Source organism: Girardinichthys multiradiatus, chromosome 7 (assembly GCF_021462225.1).
Source record: "Girardinichthys multiradiatus isolate DD_20200921_A chromosome 7, DD_fGirMul_XY1, whole genome shotgun sequence".
Classification (NCBI taxonomy): domain Eukaryota; kingdom Metazoa; phylum Chordata; class Actinopteri; order Cyprinodontiformes; family Goodeidae; genus Girardinichthys; species Girardinichthys multiradiatus.
Window position 1 is genome coordinate 20,220,920 of NC_061800.1, and position 21,422 is coordinate 20,242,341.

The 21,422-nt window shown below is 40.2% G+C and overlaps 2 long non-coding RNA genes across 3 annotated transcripts in view; both read right to left on the reverse strand.

Annotated features, from left to right (window-relative positions):
• Nucleotides 1-72: 72 nt before the first annotated feature.
• LOC124871908 lies at nucleotides 73-7,406 on the reverse strand. Of its 2 annotated transcripts, XR_007039153.1 has the most exons (5): nucleotides 6,289-7,406; nucleotides 5,981-6,157; nucleotides 3,767-4,863; nucleotides 1,834-2,059; nucleotides 73-208 (listed from the first exon to the last, which is right to left on the reverse strand). It is a non-coding gene; the product is annotated as an uncharacterized LOC124871908 (long non-coding RNA). The 2 variants fall into 2 exon arrangements; XR_007039152.1 differs by having other exon boundaries at nucleotides 3,767-6,157.
• Nucleotides 7,407-9,119: 1,713 nt separating this feature from the next.
• The window catches only part of LOC124870763, a 124,834-nt gene continuing 112,531 nt past the window's right edge, over nucleotides 9,120-21,422 (reverse strand). The window contains exon 3 of the long non-coding RNA XR_007038882.1: nucleotides 9,120-9,396. This is a non-coding gene — a long non-coding RNA (uncharacterized LOC124870763). The remainder of the gene's footprint in view (nucleotides 9,397-21,422) is intronic.

A 21,422-nucleotide genomic window follows, 5' to 3' on the forward strand; every position in this document is an offset into this window, starting at 1 on the left:
AGATGAGTAGTTCTCAGGGATCAGTGGTTGAAAGACAGCCGCCTCCGCAACTCGGCCAAGTCAGTCACTCTAGCCAACCCCTCGCAAAGACGGGCACGGTTACAGGAACCCAGCTGCCGAGGCCCGGACAAGGTCTCAAACACCTGTCTCTGGATGGTGTACAAATATACAGACGCATGCTTTTCGACTTCCTCCGACGGTGATGTGCCTGCAAAATACATTACCTGTCAGTGAAGAATCGTGAAGGATGAAGGTAGGGGTGGTGGTGGTGTGGGGTGGGTAATTTGACCCTGTTAGGGGAAGGATAGGGAGGGAGGGGATGGGAGACGAAGGAGGAGCAGTGCTGGCCCTTGGTCAAGTGCCTTGTACTCCACAAACAGGACGCATCTAGTTACACTTTACCTGAGAAGCTGAGCCTGGGGAGAGGATTACAAAAAAGAAGCATGTAGACCACCCATCCTTATAACTGCACCTTCTTTGGCTAATACAATTTTTACTTTTATTAGCTACAATTACATTAAAAGAATGGAGTTTAGTTTAGATGTCCCATTAAGATCTTCAGGTCTTTATGAAAATGTGACAGAATTCTGTACAATTTAACTAAAAAGAAAAAATATCTGTCACAGGGAAAAATCTAAAAAATAAAGAAGGTTGCAAGTGTGCAAACCCTTAAACTAATAATTTGTTAAAGCACTTTTTGATTCAATTTCAGCATCCAGTCTTCTTTAGTATGACTCTGGCAGCCTTCCACATCTTGACTCGACTCCGTCTTGCAAAAGTTCACCAAATCTATAAGATTGGGACATCCTCTCTTGTTCAAATCCTCTTGGTGAAATGTAGAGTTGAGACATCTAAGCCATATATTAATGTTTTCTTTGAAAGAAATAGGGTTGTGTCTTTTAACCATTATTCTTACTCCAGACATATGGAGAAGGCAGCAGGCTGCTGTCACACGTAGAACACATCCAGTCCTAACCCTAAACTCCTGAAGCTCCTTAGGCATTACTGTCAGACTCTTGGCAGGTGCGATGACTAGTTTTCATCTTCTTGTCCAGTTTTAGTAATGTTACTGTATTATGCAATTATTGCTAACTGGTTTCACTCTGGGCTACACGGTGGCGCAGTTGGTAGCTCTGTGCATCAAGAAGGTCCTGGGTTAAACTCCTGGCGTGGGGTCTTTTTGCATGGAGTTTGCATGTTCTCTCCATGCATGTGTGGGTTCTTTCCTGGTACTACAACTTCCTCCCACAGTCCAAAACATGTTAGGTAATTGGTCTTTCTAAATTGCCCTTAGGTGAGAGTTGGTGTGTGCATGGTTGTTTGTCCTGTGTGTCTCCTTGTTGCCCTGCGATGGACTGGCGACCTGTCCAGGGTGTACCCTGCCTCTCGACCTTAGACTGCTGGAGATAGGCACAAGCCAGGTAATTGCAATTTATTTAGGTTTATTTTTGCATTTTTTCCTCCAACAGATTTGTATCAGTGGAAAAATGCTGAAAAACCTCGGATTTTTACCAGGGGTGTGCAGACTTTTCACATTGGTAGACAGGGAAGGAGTGCGTCATTAAGGACAAGTTGGGAGAGATGTTCACCTGAGACAGCACAGTCACCAATGCTCCGAGCACATTAGCGTGACCTAAATGCTGACAGTGTTTGAAGTTTCAAGAAAAAGCAACACAATAGCGTCTCGATCTGAAACTGTTGCCCTGGGGGGTAGGGTAGTGGGTGGGAGGGAGGGAGTGAAGAAATGGTAAGTAAGACAGTGAGGAGATGAGGAGAAGACAAAAAACTTTCCCACAGGCCTGCATGAAAGTTCAGCTCAGGCGTTTAGTATACCTGTTCTGTCGTCGTACTCCTCCTTACGTCTCTTAAGTCATCATGTTTACACAAGCTGTTACTGCCGTCTCCCTGTTGTCTAACCCGCCGCTGCTCTTCCTCCGTCTTTCCCGTCTTTCTTTGTCTCTTTTCCTGCTGGTTGGAAATCTGCGAGGCTTGCTCATCGGCGCCAGCGTCTGTTAATCCCCTCCCAAAGCACCTTAGCAACGCTAGGAATTTAGAGATACTAAAAAAACACAAACACACACACACACACACACACACACACACACACACACACACACACACACACATGCACAAAATGACAACAACTGTTCTTAACACTGGGCTCATATTGGCAAGAGTGGCCACATCTTTGAGATGTGTGTGTATGTGTTTTCCATAAGTAGTTGGTAACAATCTGGAAGGGTGTGATAACCAGGGATCTCTCAGGAGTGTGCATTTGTGTGTGTGTATGTGCAAAAAAGGAGCGTAGGTTTTTGTGGTAACACCAGAAACCTGGTAATCACTGCATGTAGTCACCTGAGAAGCTCATTATCTTGTCTCTATGCATGTTTTCGTCTTTGTCCATTTACTGTTCACCATACATCGGCATCAAAGAGAAAAAAAAAATCAAAAATAGGCAAATAATTACATGACTTATTCTATCGTGGGTGCAACTTTGATGTTGTTACCCGAATGCCTTTTCTAAAAAAAATGCAACTCAATAAAGCAAGGTTACAACAACTCACAGGAATTACGATGTCAGTTATTTTTCCATTTATCGGTTTGTAGTTTTTTTCACAGCAACACAGATCCCTCCATCCCTCCACCTCCTGCTTTTCTCTGCCCAAAATCAATTACTTAAGGGGCAATGGTAAAATAATTGAGGGCACATTTAGGCCTTGGAATTAATACATATTTTAAATGCTAAAACTTTTTTGTGTAACTTTTGACTTTGAGGTGTTAATTTACTTTTGAATTCAAAAGGATGTTTTTTTACATTGTTATTTTTAAGCAGGATGAAGATTTGACAGTCTATTTAATTTGTGCTTTTTTTTCCCTTCCTAAACCCAACCAAATGTCATCAGCTTGAAAACAAAACATTCGGCTCTGAATCTAAACCACAATCTTTGACATACACACTCACGCACACCAGAAAGATGTTAATTAGAACATAACTCCGTATCGAGATAATAAACACTGTTTCCTTTTTTCGTGTCCCTGTGAAAACCGACCTGCCAATGGTTTGTTTTTCTCCCTCTTACCACACTGACTGAGGGCCTTAGCTGAACAGAAAACAGACGGTAAGGTTGTGATTGATTCCCTTTAACAAGCACTAACTCTGTAAGTTGGCTGTTTCCTGTTTATACAATAAAAAGTAATATTCATAAAAGCTTTGTCACAAATTATATTAATATGAAAATGCAGCTAAACTTGCCAGCTAGGGGTTAAGACTATTCAGATGGTGAGGCTGTTTTCGGCAAAAGCAACAAGGAAAGGAAAGCTTTTGTAGGTAATTGCAAAATTATTCCCACCTTATGATTTTTTTAGGTCTTGTCACATTACAACTACAAATGTCAGTGTATTTAAATCGAGTTTATGTGATAGATCAGCAGAAAATAGTGCATGATAGTGAAGTGGAAGGAAACAATATCATTTTTAATTTTTTAATAAATAAAAATCTGAATTTGTATTGAGCCCCCCATAGTCAGTGCTTTGAAAAACCACCTGTTGCTGCAGTTGCTTCAGGTTCTTTGGGGATATATCTGGACCAACTTGCACACCTATGGGCCACATTTCTTGCCCTTTCCTCTCTGCAAAATGCATTAAGCGCAGTCAGATTGGAAAGCATGCATGAACATTAGTTTTCAATTTTGTCACAGATTCTCATGTTGTCAGATCTACAGAGGTGTGTGCTGGTTGGTGCTTGTTGTTGTGTGTCTCTCTTCACCTCTTCTTTGCAGGGTATGACTTGCAGGTGTGGCCCCGGAGCTGCAACTCGTCAGGAGAAAACAGGAGGAGCAAAAAAAGGAACAGAAAGCACAAGGCAGATGCCATTCCTTTTAGGAATGGAGGGGTAAATCCATAATCAAAAGAAAATACATAAAAAACTTGGCTAAAAAGGCGGAATGAAGATAAGAAAGGAAGAAATTTATACAAAATACAGAAATGGGTACTAACAAAGAACTATGGAGAGAGAAGCAGAAGAGAAGAAGTGATAATGATGAGAATGAGGGTAGGTCATACCTGTCTAAATGACATGCCCAATGTAATTGGGAGAAAAAAAACAATGATTAATGTGAGGGATGTTGAGAAAAAGAAAATGTTGAACATATATTGTTGAACTATAAAGTGTTTACAAATGAAAGAGAAAGATTGCTGGAAACAGTAACAGAGGCAGGACAAGTGTATATATATGTGTACATTTTAAAATATATTCTTTAGCAAAGTGTACCGGAGTCAAATTTCTTGTTTGTCTGTTCAAACTTGACAATAAAGCTGATTCTGATTCTAAATCTGAATGGAGTTTAGAAGGAATATTGGGATCTGAAGGGAACAAAGAGAAAACCAATCTATTTAGAAAAGCATTGTTCATAAATCTGTATAATATGAAACCAAAAAGCAGAATTTGATGAGTTGACGTTGTGGATGTTACACACTCATGTACAGTAGGTGGCACCTTTTAGCTGTTTGCGATCCTAGAAAAAAAGAAGAAGAGGCAGATGCCAGGTGGTTTGCTCACCAAGCATGGTAATCAGGGCAATCTTCTCTGCATTGTTGTTGTTATTCAGGTGTTTACTCTAATCTGTGTTTTGTCCCACTTTCCAGGAGAACCACTCCATGCCTCTTCTCAAGCTCTCACGCTCCTGTGCTCTGCATCCTCATTCCTGCAGCTATTGGAGAAATCCTCTCGAGATTCCCTCCACTAATCTCCTTGCAGTTCTTCTGGTTGTCCTCCTGATATCCACCCATCTCAACGCTCAGCAGCTTACCTCATACTCGCCTACCTGTCCACCGTCCGCTATTCGGTTGTCTACACTCCTCTTTCTGAAAGGAAACAAACAAAGAGACATCATCACCAAACCACTGTTCACCACCACCAGCCGAACTCCGCTTATTTAGCTCTGCCCACCTCTCCCTGGATCCATCCCTCACTGCTAACATTAAGGATCCTTCTCTATCTGTCAGTTCCTTATTCATCATCTCATGGTCAAGTCAATAATGCTTACATCTTCTCCTCAGTGTCCAACGAGAATCCTGCCGGTAACCCAGAAGATCCATTCTGCCATTCATTGTATTGGCTTAATCTGTTAAATTGCTACACGGTGTCTGTAATTGTTGTCTGAACTAGAGTCAAGCCGCAAACCAACATGACATTCTGACTCTGTGTCCCAAAATATGGACAGATTTCTGTCAACGAGGTGTTTTGCTTGGTCATCACGATTCCATTCTGCAGTCCCTCATACAACAACAGACAACAATGGCTCAAAATCTAGATTAGGTTTCCAGATGATTTAAGACTTCCGCCTCCTCGGACTAACCCCACTCCATGTATTTTCCCCTCTTTTTACACTAATCCCGCTTCTCCACCTGATGCTGCCTTTTTTGTCGTCCAAAGCGCTGTCTCCCTGACTTCAGAACTTTTTTCAAGGGAGCTTGGTAGATGTCGGGGTTTCCTGTTTCAGTGTTCCCTGGTGTTCTACTGATCTCCTTGCTCATTTCCCGATGACTCCAGTAATATTTCTTAGTTTATCGGTCTACTCAGGTACTAGGCTCAGGTGGGCGAAGGAAATCATATATATAACTACAATAAATCTCTTATTTTATGCTGAGTTTCTAGACCTCTTGAAACAGACCTTTGTGTACAAAGTTAGTGATGAGAAAATGGCAAAAAGATTATGAAACCTTAAACAAGGAAACAGATCTATGGCCATAGACTTCCGTACCCTGGTGGCAGAAGCAGACTAGAACTCACCTGCCCTAAGAGGAACCTTCCTCAATTCATTAAATGACAAACTTAAAGATGAATAAGCCTTAGACGTAGAGAGAGATCCATTATGAATGCCTTGTGATGCCATTTGGCCTAACTGATGCCCCTGCAGTCATTTAGGCTCTTGTAAATGATGTTCCTAGAGACTTTTTGAACATTTTTGTCTTCACCTACTTGGATGATATCTTGATCTCTTCTTGAATTCTAGAGGATCGTCGATCCCATGTGAGATTGGTCATCTAGAGGTCAGTCAAAAACCATCTCTTTGTAGAAGCGGAAAAATGTGAGTTCCCACTAAGTTGATAACCTTCCTAGACTTTGTTTTCCAGGGTGGACAGGTGATCCCCGACCCTGTCAAAAAAAAAAGCAGTACAAGAATCGCCCACTCACACCTTTAGAAACAGCTTCGTTTTTTAGCATTTGCAAATATTTGCAAACATTTCATCTAGGATTTCAGTAGCATCACCTTTGACAGCACTCACCTCCACTAAGAAACCTTTTCTCTGGTTACCTGAAGCAGAACACGCCTTCTCTGAACTTAAGGAAAGATTCTCCTCAGCTCCTATCCAGACCCATTCAGATCTTTCCATTAAATTCAGTTTGGAGGTCATCGCTTCAGATTCTGGCCTAGATGCTGTACTCTACTAAAGATCGTCCTCTGATTATACGCTCCATCCACGTGCTTTCTTTTAAAAACGTTTCTCGCCAAAGACATTATTACATTGGGGATTGGGTCCTCTTGCTATCAAGCTATCACTACAGTAATAGAGACACTATCTGGAGGGCACGGAGCAGCCTATAATTGTTTGGACAGACAACAAGAACTTCTCCTACCTCCAGACAGCTAAGACGTTTAATTCAATCAATCCCGTTGGTCACTGTTTTTTTCTTTTGTTTCAGTTTCTTCGTCACTTATTGCCCAGGTTCCAGAAACATCAAACCTGATGTCCTATCTCAACAGTTCTCCCCAGAAGAAACATCCAATGAGCTAGAACCCATCCTTAGTCATGCACTGTTCAGACCCATTTCTGGTATCTTGAGAACCTAATTCAAACTTTAAAAAAGCTTATTGCTTTTTTTTTCAACAACGGATTCCCTTCATAAAGGTCAGATTTGTGGAGAGCACAAGTAGGCATGCAGATTCTCCCACTTGAGTTCTGTATCTCTGTAGCTCCTCCTGAGTTACCTTGGACCTCTTGGCTGCTTGTCTGAATCATACACTTTTTGCCTCATCTGTCAGTTTAAGTCAGACGTGTAGGTTTGCAGTTCTGCTGTGATCTTTGCATTTCTGAATAATGCCTTAAAATAGCTTAACGGGGCATTCACAACCATTGTATTGTTTTTAAGCTTCTCCACAACTGTGTCCCAGACCTGGCTGGTGCGCTCCTATGTCTTTATGATGGTTAGTTCATCTAACTAAGGGGATTAAATACAAATGGTGCGGTCAGGGATGAAGACGATCACAGGCTTCAAGCAGTAGGAGACTGATGGATTTCCAGACAGAGCCAATGAACTAAACACATACTTCAATTGCTTCAGTTCAGAAACAAGCTCAGCGTCCTCCTCTCCTGCCCACAGCCAAACAGACATCCGACCCTCCTTTGACCCACAGCTTTACTGTCACACCTCAAATGTTTTATCTTCCACCTCATCCATGGACCCTTCTGCTTCTACATGTTTGCCTTCAACCAAATCAGAAGATGCTGATGCTCCTTTTGCCTCCCCCTTCCATCTGTGTGTCTCAAGAAGTCAGTTGAAGAGACAACTGGAAAGACTGAACCAGAATAAGGCTGCAGGTCCAGATGGTGTCAGCCCTAGAGTCCCGAAGGCCTGTGCAGAGCATAGCCTAGCCCAAAAGAAGGTTCCAGTGTTGTGGAAAACCTCCTGTCTTGTCCCGGCACCAAAGAAAACTCACCCATCAGTCATCGAAGAGTATAGACCCATTGCCCTAACATTCCACATCATGAAGGTCCTAGAGAGACTCCTGTTGGCCCACCTGAGTAAGCAAACAGTAAACCATCAGGACCCCCTTCAGTTTGCTTATCGTGGTGGAGTTGGAGTTGAAGATGCCATCATACACCTGCTTCAACAAACCCACTGTCATCTGGACAAAGCCAGCAGCACTGTGAGGATCATGTTCTTTGATTTCTCCAGTGCATTTAACACAATTCAACCTGATTTGCTTTGTCAGAAACTCCAGAAGACTCAGGTGGAGGCCTCAACAATCTCCTGGATCAAAGACTACCTGACAAACAGACCACAGTTTGTGAGACTGAAGGGTTGTGAGTCTAACCAGGTAGTCAGCAGCACAGGAGCACCACAGGGGACTGTACTCTCACCATTCTTTTTCACTCTGTACACCTCAGACGTCCAGTACAAGACAGACTCCTGTCATCTGCAGAAATACTCAGAATGATTCTGCAGTTGTGGGGTGGATCAGAGATGGACAAGAAGCTGAGTACAGGAAGGTGGTGGACCGCTTTGTGGCATGGTGTGGAAACAATCATCTCATTTTGAATGTGAATAAAACAAAGGAGATGATTGTAGATTTTAAGAGAAACAGGAATAAGTCATTTCTATCATGGGAGAAGAAGTGGAGGTGGTGAAGGAGTATAAATACCTCAGTGTTCACCTGGACAACAGACTGGAGTGGAGATGCAACTGTGAAGCCATCTACAAGAAGGGACACAGCAGACTGTACTTCTTGAGGAACCTTTGGACCTTCATTGTTTGCAGCAAGATGCTGCATATCTTCTACAAGTCTGTTGTGGAAAGTGTGATCACTTCTACCATCATCTGCTGGGGAAGCAGCATCAGCGTCAGGAATTTAAAAAACCTCAACAGGCTAACCAAGAAGACTGGCTCTGTTCTGGAGACAACTCTGGAACCTCTGGAGATCATTGTGCAAAGATGGATTCTTCATAAAATGAAGAACATTATGGAGAACCCTGAGCATCCTCTTTATCAGACTGTTGTACAGCAACAGAGTGTCTTCAGTCAGAGGCTTATTCAGATCTCCTGTAAGACTGACTGCTACAGGAGGTCCTTCCTGCCCACAGCCATCGGCATCTACAACAGCTCTTTGAAAAAACCTGCATAACACGAGCTACAGCAACATTAAAGTTCCTTTTGGTATTAATAAAATATTTTTGAATTTTGAAATTAACTGAAATGCATGCCACCTTTTTCTAAATTGCACTTGTAAAACAATTTGAAAACCAAGCATCCTTTTACGTCTGCCTCACAACTATGCAAAGGTTATGAATACTCTTAGAAGGCACTGTATGTGTACATAGTCCAGATGCTCTGAAAGCCCTTTTACGGCAAATATTAGACAACTGGGAAGAAGTGCTCATGTCATTAAGGAGTTTATATGGTTGACAATCACAGGGTAACGAGTCAATAGAGGAAACCTTAGGCTCTGACTGTCTCTAACATTTCTTTAAAGGTCCTCCTTTTTTCTGCTCACTGCACCCATCTCCTGGTACTTGATGCAATGATGGCCTGCCAGTAGAGAGAAGGGACAAGGTGCTATCTGTAAATCACAGTCTCCACTGTGTGATCCACATCCACTGGGGATGGTCACTTTGCTGGAAAAGACAAAAACAGAGAGAGGCAGATGGATAAAGTGTGAGTTTCAAACATTAAGAGTCGTTTACTCTCTCATTATGTTGTTACCATGATGCTGATTTATTAATTTATCAGCTCAATCAGTAATAATCCGGTGAATCCCATCTTAAACAGCTTAATATCTGGCATCAGTTTATTGGCTGTGGAAACTAATAGCGCACGGTTGTAATCATTAAGAACAATTTTTCTGTGCCTCTTCGACATTTTGTTGTGACATACAAATCCTTCACTTGTTCCAATCAGCCTTATCTAAATGACCCTGGTTGTTGATCACTAGATGCAGTCGAGTTCAGAGGTCAGACACTTCAAGCGGCTATCAGCGGGTTGCAGGTTGCAGCAGGTGCCATAAAACTGCTGTTTCTTATCTGAACTCTTTGACCCCTCATTAACCCCTCGCTGCTGCTTTGAGAAATATCACTTGACACAGAGGAAAAGAAATCCTTCACAGCATCCATTGAGCTTGTGTGTTTATGTGTTTCTGTGTGTGTCAGATTTCGGAAGTTAGTGAGAGTTGGCATAAATGAAAAAAAATGGAAAAGTATAGCAATTAAAATATTTTAGCAATTTCTTAAAGTCATTCAGTCAGTCATTTTCTACCGCTTATTCCATAGTGGGTCGCAGGGGAGCTGGTGCCTATCTCCAGCAGTCTATGGGCGGGAGGCGGGGTACACCCTGGACAGGTCGCCAGTCCATCGCAGGGCAACACACAAACAACCACGCACACACTCATTCATACACCTAAGGGCAAATTTAGAGTTACCAATTAACCTAACAGGCATGTTTTTGGACTGTGGGAGGAAGCCGGAGTACCCGGTGAGAACCCACGCATGCACGGGGAGAACATGCAAACTCCATGCAGAAAGACCCCTGGCCGGGAATAGAACCCAGGACCTTCTTGCTGCAAGGCAACAGTGCTACCAATTTCTTAAATAAATAATTAAATATTTAAACGTGAAAATGCCTACAAATTTAAATGCATTGTGTTTAAAAACATTTATAAGTATATAAGTATTTATTCAAGTCCTGTGTTGCAGTTTATCAGAAATGTATTTTATGTGTCATTGGGCAGAGCAAAGACTGCTAAGGACAGGATGATTGGTCAGTAGTTAACCTGCTATGCAGGTGAAAAATGATAAATGAAGGTCTGGACTTGTATAGAGCTTTATCATGTCCAAGAACTCTAAAGTGCTTTACATTACAATCAGTCATCCACCCATTTATCCACCCATTCACACACTGACAGTGTTAGGCTACATAGTAGCCACAGTTGCCCTGGAGTAGACTGACAGAACATACAATCTACCGAGCCCTCTGACCACCATCAGCAGACAAGGCGCATGAAGTGTCTTGCCCAAGGACACAACAAACTGAGACAGACAGAGCAGGGGTTTGAACGTGCAAACCATCCGGTTACAGGACGAACCCACCTCAGCCACTGTCACGTCTGATTGGTTAACCAATCAAAGGCGACAGGCACAAGTATAAACTCACACTTTTAGAACAAGACAGTCAGAGACCTCATACGTAAGGTCACAGACGCCATAGAAGAAAAAAATCCAGGATCTGGATCATAATCCAGATCACCAGCAAAATATAATAGATTCATACTTGGGCTAAGACACACCTCTGGTTAAACATTTAGAAGAATTTGTCTGTAACTTTCTCTGAAAAAAACTCAAACAGATAGAGACAAACAAACTCAACTGAAAGCATATGACTACATAAGGGAAAATAAACGTTTAATTTGAGTACATTTATACAGTGGAAACAGAAAAATAATGGCTATTAACAAAATCACTGCCGCCAGAATTAGTTGTACACCAAAGCCTTTTTTTTTTTTTTACCTTGATACACTATATTGTCAAAAGTATTGGGTCCCACCACCAAATCAATGAATTCTGGTGTTACAATTACTTCCATAGCTGCAGGTGTATAAAGTTTGGTGTGGACCTGACTTCAACCTTCTTGAACACCTTTAGGATGAAATAGAGCGAAGGCGGCAATTCTAGTTTTCTCCTCTAACTATGAACACACTCCTAAGGAAGATGTTTACAGAAAAGTTGCTTTTACTGGCAATGGTGGGTCTATCCACAAATTGGACCTTATAGATTAAAAAAAGGATGTCATCAAAGTTCATGTACAAGTAAAAGTAAACAGACAACTACTTTTTGCAATATAGTGGACTTTATTTTTTAAAGCTGACTACAGTGTCTAGGAACATAATTACCACTTAAATAAATAACCCATGACTTTCTGTTTTACCAAGATATAACTGTCCATTTCCTTTACACACTTATAAAAATAAGAAAGACAAGAGGTGCCAGGAGTGGGCTTTTTCAGTAATAATTGTTTTTGCAGCACATCCAGCAGATCTCAAGCAGATCTCTGGAAAGTTTGAGGACTACAGGTAGGTGCACATCTTGCACTTCAAGGTGTTTCTTCCAGGAAGCGGGATGCAGTGTGTTGCTGAAATGTGTCTGTGAAGTTGAAATATTTGGTCAAGAAAGAACCCCATAAATGGCTTGGATCCAATGTTTCCCATCATATTGTCACTTAAGGCAACAAACCAGCTGGGTGGTGAGCCATGTCTTTTCCAGATAAGAAATGCTATCAAACTTGTCTTAAAGTAAAAGTAAGCAAGATTGATCAAACCAGGGCACTCTGTCCCACCATTGATGAATACACCAATAATGGTTGGTCAACAGTTACACATCAGCATGTAAAAAAACACATTAGATGCATCTGTAGGGAGGCTCACTTCTATCGGAGCAAGGCTTTACATCTTCAGTATACTGAGTTTAGTTAATCTTTTTACAGGGTTGAACAACACAGCTCAGTGAATTTTGGCCATTTTGTTTGTTTGCCTCTTGACTTCATCTCTTTTTCTAGGTATGACTACTGAAGAAAGGGGACCATTCCACAAGAGCTGGAGTAGTGAAGATGCTATGACCTTGTTGTCTAGAAACCAGACATCACCTCAAAATCTATTAAAGTTTTCTGTCTGGTACTTTATCTGCAAGGACAGAATGTTTACTTGCTATCTAGTACATGCCACTCACTTCCAGCTAGAATCTCAATGAGACAATGTGTTTTCTAATGTTTTCTAATATGATTAGTTTTCAAAGAGCACCATAAGAAAAACAATTTCTTGTTAGATCACAAAATCTTAAGTCGCTTTTCTTTCTGCCAAAGTCATAGAAATATGAATGAAATGTGAATGCAACATATAAAGCAGTAAACATTTGTTTTCCATGAATGGTTTTTTTAACTAAAATTGGTCACCAACTGCTCTTATATTGTCCTATTACTAAAGCAAAGCAATAATATGAGAAAAAAGGAAATTAGCCACTAATGTAGTGTATTCATGCTGGAGAGAGTACTGTTAATTAACCAACCAATCAATATTTGTGTTGCATCTTCCATATAATATTGTGCAAAACAGTGCCAACTAACAAAAAACACTAACAAGCTCAATAATGCGTGACAAATATAATGAATCAAAGAAAAATGAAAAGTTAAAACCACATAATCATCAAAAATCACATAAAATGGAGCACAGGTTTTTTTTAAGGCCTCTGAAAACAAATGGGTTTTAAGTCTAGATTTAAAACAATCAATGAAAGGAGCAGAGCATATGTGGACAAGGGAGTTTGTTGCACAAGTTGGGCCCTTACATGAAAAAAAGCACAATCATCTTCACATCTTAAGCTGCTGGTTGGAACAGAGAGAAGAAACTGGTCAGCAGACCTCAGAGTTCCTGTTAGGAAGGAGGAATGAATGAGGTGAGTGGATAAGTTGAGGCTGCTATTATGTACATACTAGCAGTGCAATAACGCAGAGGGCTGAAGAAAGGCTCAACCGTATCATATATACATGCATGCTTATTACATATAGAGCCTGGCAATGCATTCAGATTCATATATATTCATGCCCCTTAAACTTTTGTCAAGTTACAACCACAAACTTTAAAATATTTTATTAGAATTTTATGTAAAAAGACCAACACATTTCTGTAGACAAAATGGTAAAGTGGAATTACCCTTTAGAACCATTTTCACTGCAGTTACAGCTGCAACACATCTGGGGTCTTCACCTCAACCATTGTTCTTTGCAAAAGCAGCTCAGGCTTGGTCAGATTGGATGGAGAGCATCAATTTTCAAGCTATGCTACAGATCCTCATTTATATTAAGGTCAGGACGTTGACTGGATCATTCTAAAACATGAATTTAATTTGATCTAGGCCATGCAGGCGTAGCTCTGGCTGTATGTGTAGGCCTGTTGTGAATCTCCACCCTACCTTTTGAGTCTAACAGGTTTTCCTCCAGGTTTTCTCTGTATTTTGCTCCCTCCATCTTCATCTTTTCATCTTCATCTTCAATTCCAGCTTCCCTGTCATTGCTGATAGAAACCACTCCACAGCATGATGGTGCCACCACTATGTAGGATGGTCTCAGTTATGTAAAAGTGTTTTTCATTTTACATGGCATTCCTTAATGCCCAAAGTACATTCATTAGAACTCAAAAAGTGGAATTTTAAGAGTGTTTTTTTGTTTTATGGAAAAAAAAAAATCAACAACAAAAGAAACAGTAAACTATTGCCCAAGGAAGTTTCATGTAATGTAGCATACCAGGAGACTGTAGGATACTAAAAGAAGTCATCTAATTCCCACTGCTCATTAAGCTCTGCAGGTAGGTGCGACAGAGTTTGATGGTTTGAAAAATAACTGTAATTAATGTGCTGACAAAACTGAACTTTTACAATTACAATACATTCTCCTTTCAGATTTATATAATAGGCCTGAACCATCGGTCTACATTTGAACTTTTATTGATATTAATCATTCATCCATCTATTTTCTATACCCACTTCTTCCGTATAGGGTCGGTGATCTCCAGCGGTCTGCAGGTGAGGTGCAAGGTACACCCTGGACAGGTCGTCAGTCCATCGCAGGGAAACACAGAGAGACACAGGACAGACAACCATTGATACCTAAGGCCAATTTAGAGAGACCAATTAATCCAACAGTCATGTTTTTGGACTGTGGGAGGAAGCTGGAGTACCTGGAGATAACCTATGCATGCACAGGGAGAACATGCAAACTCTATACAAAAAGACCCCTGGCCAAGGGTCGAACCCAGGACCTTCTTGCTGTAAGGCAGCAGTGCTACCAACTGCTCTACCGTGCAGCCCCTAATAATCATTATGTATTCAAAAAAGTTTTTTCATCTCTCACTTAAAAACATCATACCTATACATTAATGTACCAACAGAGATTCATGTCAGCAAAACGATTTTAAATAGGCTTCACTGATGGACATTTTATTAATTGGACTTTCAATTTTATTCAGTTACTGTAAAAAACACTGCTTGCTCATTTTTAGCTGTTATCTGAGTATCATTTCAACTGAAATTATGGTTTGTAACATTTAGGTTTTATGAACTATAGTTTTGGCTAGCTGTTTTCAGACTCCTGGGAACTAAATACAAATACATGCCACACTTTTCAGATTTGTACTTGTACAATTATTTGTGAACCATGTATCCCTTACATGTATTCTATTTTGGGTTGGTCTTTTATAGTTTGTGGTTTATCTGTGACAAAATATGAACAGTTTTAAAGGAGCTAAATAATTACAAATTAGTATACAGTCTCTAGCTACATCAATGATAAAATTGTTCTGTTAGCATGACATTTTATATTGCACTTAATAAAGTATGTCAAGGGGTTGTAAATGTGTCAATCATAAATAAACATTGTTATTTTTAAGCTTGAACACTCAGCTTATGAATGGTTTTCTGTGATGCATCATTTCGAAGGTGTGCCTATAAGAAGAAGAAGAAGTGGGCACAATGTAGTGCTCATCCCAGAATTTTTGGAATAGCCAAGCAACCTAATTAGAGATGACAAGGCATGTAATGCCAAAATATGAATGAAAACAGTACAAATTTCCAAGGAAATCTGAACCCTTTGCCAAGAGTTGAGCATAAATGTAAACCCAGTTCAGAAAAATTCAGACTGGAGTCCCAGGAGTCCAAACACTGCTGACAGCAAAGTCTTTTCAGCAACTACACTGTTGTGACTTTTCTTTAAAGCGATACCATGATTACATGTAAAGATGTGTATGCACTTTTTTTTGTACAAACATGTCTTGTGATGCTTTCCGTGAGAATGGCTGGATTTAACATGAGGCCTAAGACAGAGATAAGGTGCAGACCAACCAGGTGTTTATTCACCAACACTGAACAGGTACACAAACAGGCAGAGAGACCTGTTCAGCAAGTCACACGAGGTCTCCACAAAGTCTCCAATGATCTTAAAGGTCAGCCTTTCATAGTCTAGTACACTCTCTTATTAACAGACCTACACAGGGTTTGTTGTTCTGACTATGCTTGTAGTTATTGCCTAAGAACCATTTCCTGATTTATCAGAAGTTCACTTTTACTTAAATGGTTCTCTATTCTTACCCAGTTTTAAGAGTGGCTAAGAGAAAAAGGTGTTGCATCATATTTATGCCTCATGTGGCAGGAAGTCGAGGACCACTCTGATTAACAAAGATGTTTCAGATAAATTTATTTTAAAATTATTACCTTTGTCAGAAATTGTGGAAGTAATGATTTTATTAATAACAAAAACCTCTTAAAGTGGGACCTTTTCCTCAGTCATAAGATGTACTGTTTAAACAAGTTAATTTTTTTTTATTTTCAGTGTGAGATTTTGCTTCTTCAACAAAAGATTATTTTTTTAAAGGATTTATATGGTAAAGTTCATTTGATAACATTCATTGCAGCTTATTACCAACAGTAAATACAGTATTTTCTGACTGCTTTTATTTTAATATCAGCACAAATACCATTGTTCTTTGAAGGCCTCATTGGTAAACTGCACCATGTAGACCCATGAAAACACCTGATGGGTCGGGGATAATGATGAGGAGATGTTTAAGGCAGGGTTAGGTTATAAAACAACATATAAAGCTTTGAACATCTCACTGAGTGCTGATAAGTCCATAACCTGCAAACTCATCAAGATGTAGCCTCTAACTTAACAGCCAGGCTGGGCAATTAATTCATTAATTAGAAAATCATCCACAAGGTCCATGGGAACTCTGGAAGAGCTGCAAAGATACACAGCTCAGGTAGGATAATCTGTTGACAGGACAACAATTAGTCATCACCTCAACAAATCTGGCCTTTATGTAACAGTGGCAAGAAAAAATAAATTGTTGCAAAAAACTCAAGAAATCATTTTTGCAGTTTGGCACAAGCCTTTTGGCAGACAGAGCAAATGCATGGAGGAAGGTGATCTCATCAGATGAAAGCAAAATATAATTTTTGTCCAATGTCCAAAATGCTTTGCATTACAGAAAATGAACATTGCCCTGCACTCTGAACAGACCATTCTAACTAGGATACTTTTCCTCAGGGATGCTGGTCAGAGTTGATGGACAGATGGATGGAGCTATGCGATGTTATTCTGGAAGTAAAAGACTTGAAAGTGAGGTGTAAGTTCATCTTCCAGCAGGTCAACAACCCTAAAAATACGACAAGAGCTACGATAGAATGCCATACATCAAACATCAAAGGTTCATGTGTTAGAATGGCCCAGTCAAAGTCCAGAGCCAAATCCAATTGAAAATATGTTGAATACTTGAAACCTGATGTTCACAGATGCGTTCTATCCAATCTGACTGAACCTGAGCTGTTTTGAACACAAGAATGGAACATGAAGAGTGAAAATTTCAGTTTCTACATGTGTAAAGCCTGTTGAAACATTGCACAATAGATTTCAGCTGTATGTGCAGTAAAAGGTGGTTCTACAAAGTGCTGACTCAGGGGGGTGAATACAAATGCAGGCAAAACACTTTGCATATTTTTACCTGTGAAAAAGTTGGAAAACCATTTACCCTTTTCCTACTTGGTATCAGTAAAATAAATTCATATATAGAAAGGTTTGTGGTTGTGACATTGCAAAATATGTCAAGGTTAAAAAGGTATGAATGCTGAAATGGAAAAATATTTGAAACTGTAAGTTAATGATAACCAGCTGAGTAAGAAATAAGATGAGATTTATAACATTAGCCTGTGGTGGAAAGCACAAAAGTATATTGTTAAAGCTTGGGTTTGCTTTTGCTTTATTTTTGCGTGGCTACATTATGAACAAAGAGCTCTTTTGCCAGCTGCTGTGATTAACACTTGGGGTTCTTTTTATGCGATGAGCTAGAGTACCACCAAATGATGTTCATCACCCTTGGACTTTCTTTTAACTGTTTTTTTAATTGTTATTGAGACATTTAAGGAGTTCCTTTTGTAGTTGAGATGCAACATTTCACACACAATGATTTGTAAACTGCAATGCAAATTTTAGGATTTAAGATCCATCATAATCTGTGCAGAACCAGTGATGGCAGAACCGCTGCGCAGATGCGTAGATCTCAGTGATGCAGGTGAAGACACCTTCCGTTGAGATTGGATCGCTGTTGATATTTTGTAGAGCTGCAAGACCTGAGAGCATGGGATTACACATCTGCAGCCAAAGGGTAAAGTTTGTGTTGAAAGGTTGGTTTTTAATCATGTCCTGCTTCATATAATGCTTGTTTCATTACAGCACTTTGATCTAAAAAAAAAACAATCATTCATCCAGATTTCAGCTCCGTTGTGGGTGTCATTCAAATTAGTGAAAACATAGTAGAGGTGTTTCTAAGCTGCATATATGACACCAGTTCAGTCATACTTCACATCTTTATCCAAGTTTAATTTTAAGAAGAAAACAAGAAATAGTATGTTTGGCAGAAAGGCTGGAAGGGAGGCCATGATGCACAGGATTAATGAGATCCACGTTTCCTGCTGAAACTGGTGGAACATTAAGGTGCAGCCCGATAGTGTGACGGGGTGGAGAGGTGCAGCCTGGTTTACACAGCAGAACATTTTGACTTATTGCACCTCCCAGACTTTTATGATAACTCTCTTCTGCCATGAGAGAGCAGGAAGGGAAAAGATGGAACAATGCTGTTGGGACCACTGATAATACTACATTCAGTGTTTCGGAACATAGTAGTTAAAAAGGATATTTTGCATGTTTAATCAGTGAAGGCTTTACATTCACCAATCTAAAACTGTGACTTTTAGTGTGGTAAACATGTTGATTATACTTTTTAACATTTTGTCATTTTATGTGATAGACCAGCACAAAATTGTACATGATTTTGAAATGGAAAGAAAAAGAAACATGGTTAAAAAAACTTTTGTTAAATTAAAATCTGAAGTGTGGCATGCACACTAAGTCAATACTTTGTAGAACAACTATTTGCTGCAGTTACAGCAGCAAGTATTTTGGAGTATGTCTCTACCAACTTTGCACATGTACAGGCTGGACTGTTTTTCCTGTTTCTCTTTGTAAAATAGCTTTAGGTAAGTCAGACTAGTTTGAGAATATCTGTGGAGCTAAAATTTAAAGTCTTTCCTCAAATCCTCAGTTAGTTCCAGACTTTGACTAAGCCATTCTAACACATGAATAGACTTTCAACTAAACCATTTCACTGTAGCTCTGGCTTCATTCTTAATGTCATTATTCCCCTAAATTAACCTCCACTTTAGTCCTAATCCTTTATAGCTTCTAACAGTTTACCTTCTAAGATTGCCGCCCTGTATTTAGCTTCATCCATCTTCCTATTAACTCTAAACAATGTTTTCCTGTCTCTGCTAAAAGGCAGGGAAAGTTTTCAGGGTGAAGTTTTAGTATTAGTTTTCCTTCGCCCGTAAAATGTTGAATCTGGGCCAAAAAGTTCAGCACTTTCTTCCACATGTTTCCAGTTTTCTGTACATGGCTTATGGTAAATTGTAAATTAGGCTTCCTTCAGTTTCCTTCAACAATGGCTTTCTTCTTGCCACCTTCTAATGAAAGCCACATTTACCTAATGGTTTCCTTGTCAAGAGATTCTTCCACCTGAGCTCTGGATATCTGCAGCTCCTCCAGATGTAACATGGGCCTCTTTTCTGCCTCTCTCATTAACACTCTCCTTGCCCTACCTTTCTGCACAGGTGAACAACCATGTCATGGTGGGCTTGGACAGTACTCCTCATGTTCAAACTTGGGCTATTGTTTTATAAACTAACCCTGATTAAAACTTCTCCACAACTTCTTCACGATGCCGTCAGTTGACTAATGTTCTTTAACAAACCTCTGAAGCCATCGAAAAAGAGCTGTATTTACTTGGAAGATTTTATTTAGGGGCTTCAGAATAAAGGGGCATAAATACAAATGCATGCCACAATTTTCTGATTTTTATTTGTAAAGAATTCTGAAAAAAACCTGTACTCTTTTCCTTCAACTTCACAACTGAATGCTACTTTGAGTTGATCCATTGAATAACATCACAAAAACAAATAATGGGGTTAAAATGTGACAAAATGTAAAGTAGCTTGAAGGGTGTAAATACTTTTGACAGGCACTGTATATGTCTAAAAGAATAACAGCAAAAAGTCAAACCTGTGGGACAATGGAAAAGCTTAGAAGCATTTGCAAAAGTTGTGATGGAAGGTTTTGGACACATGACCCGACAGGATCCTTAATTGGAACCTCAGTCACTCTCTCTTTCACTCACAGACAGTGAGGCCCCTTAGTACGCTACAACCCATCCCCCTAAATTCACATCTTGTACACAATTATCTGCTTTCTCAACCTGGTTCCTGAGAAGTGACTGGTTGTGTGTGGTCCCAGGACTGTCCTGTTTTCATCACCACCCTGACGGGTTACCCCCTTGTACCAAACCTCATCCTCCACCCTTTCTTGCACCTGCATCGCTCCCACATCTCTACAGGAATGCGCTGGGGCTTGTAATCGCCTTTGTGGGGGCCATTGAGTTGTATACGGCTGACTGAAACTTCCCAACCTCACAGCGTCCTGCATGGCTGCTGAATGGGACTCAGCGTGGGGCGACTCTCCAACCCATGGACGCTGCCAAATTCCAACAGTGGCGCTCCACAATCACTCCCACACAGGCCCTGGTACACCGTCTGGCAGGAGGGAACGGGACAGGAAGGGAGGGAGGCACTGTGGGCCCGAGATGTGACTGTCATGAATGTGTGTACACTATAAAAACGAATTTTGGGGGGCAGTAAATATCAGCCATTAAAATTACATGAATTTTAATTGACCGTTTTAGTTTTTAAATGCAATGTTCTGACAAGATTAGCTACTTTATTTTGATAACAAATCCTGCTTAAACATTTTGATGAGTGTCCTATGAGTGTCCTATACACCCCAACTAAAGTCGGAAATGTCACAGTAAGTTTTTTTTGTCTACTTTTGTTACATCAAACCAATTTTCGCATTCAACGCACACATCATAACAGGTTCTGGTTCGTATAGTTGAGTATAGTTAAGTATGGCTAATGTGCTCCAAGTACCTCTGTTTGGATTTTTATCAGCGTTTTTAATTCACATTTGTTCTCTAGAGGGGCTTTCTTGTATTCTGTAGAAAATCCTTGAATCACAACTGGGTTTCCAGATGATTCGGTGACAAAAACACGTGGAAGTGGTTCATAAAAAGGACTATGTTACACCGGAATGGACAGATTTTATTTTCAAGTACCAACTATACATCCGACCAGGAACATGAAAAATAACATTATCCGCCACAGCTACCAAGAATGATCGCCAGGGAGATGGACTAGGGATGGTCTAGTCAAACCCAGCTAGCTTAAAGATGACTACACATGGAGCATGATCCAATGTATGCTAATCACAACATAGGGAGCAAGTGCAGAGTAGTGAATGCAGTAGACTATTTTGTTCTGCACAACAAAACAAAATCAAGCCCTCTAAACTGCTTCTTGTATATAACAGGGGAATTGCGCGTCGTCGCTACGACTGCTCTGCAGGCATTTTACACAGTTGAGTAGAAGCTCGAACTCGAGGTTTATAAGGGGTAAACACATGGCAGTCAGTCGAAAGATAAACGTTTAAGTATTTAAGGTGACCCTTA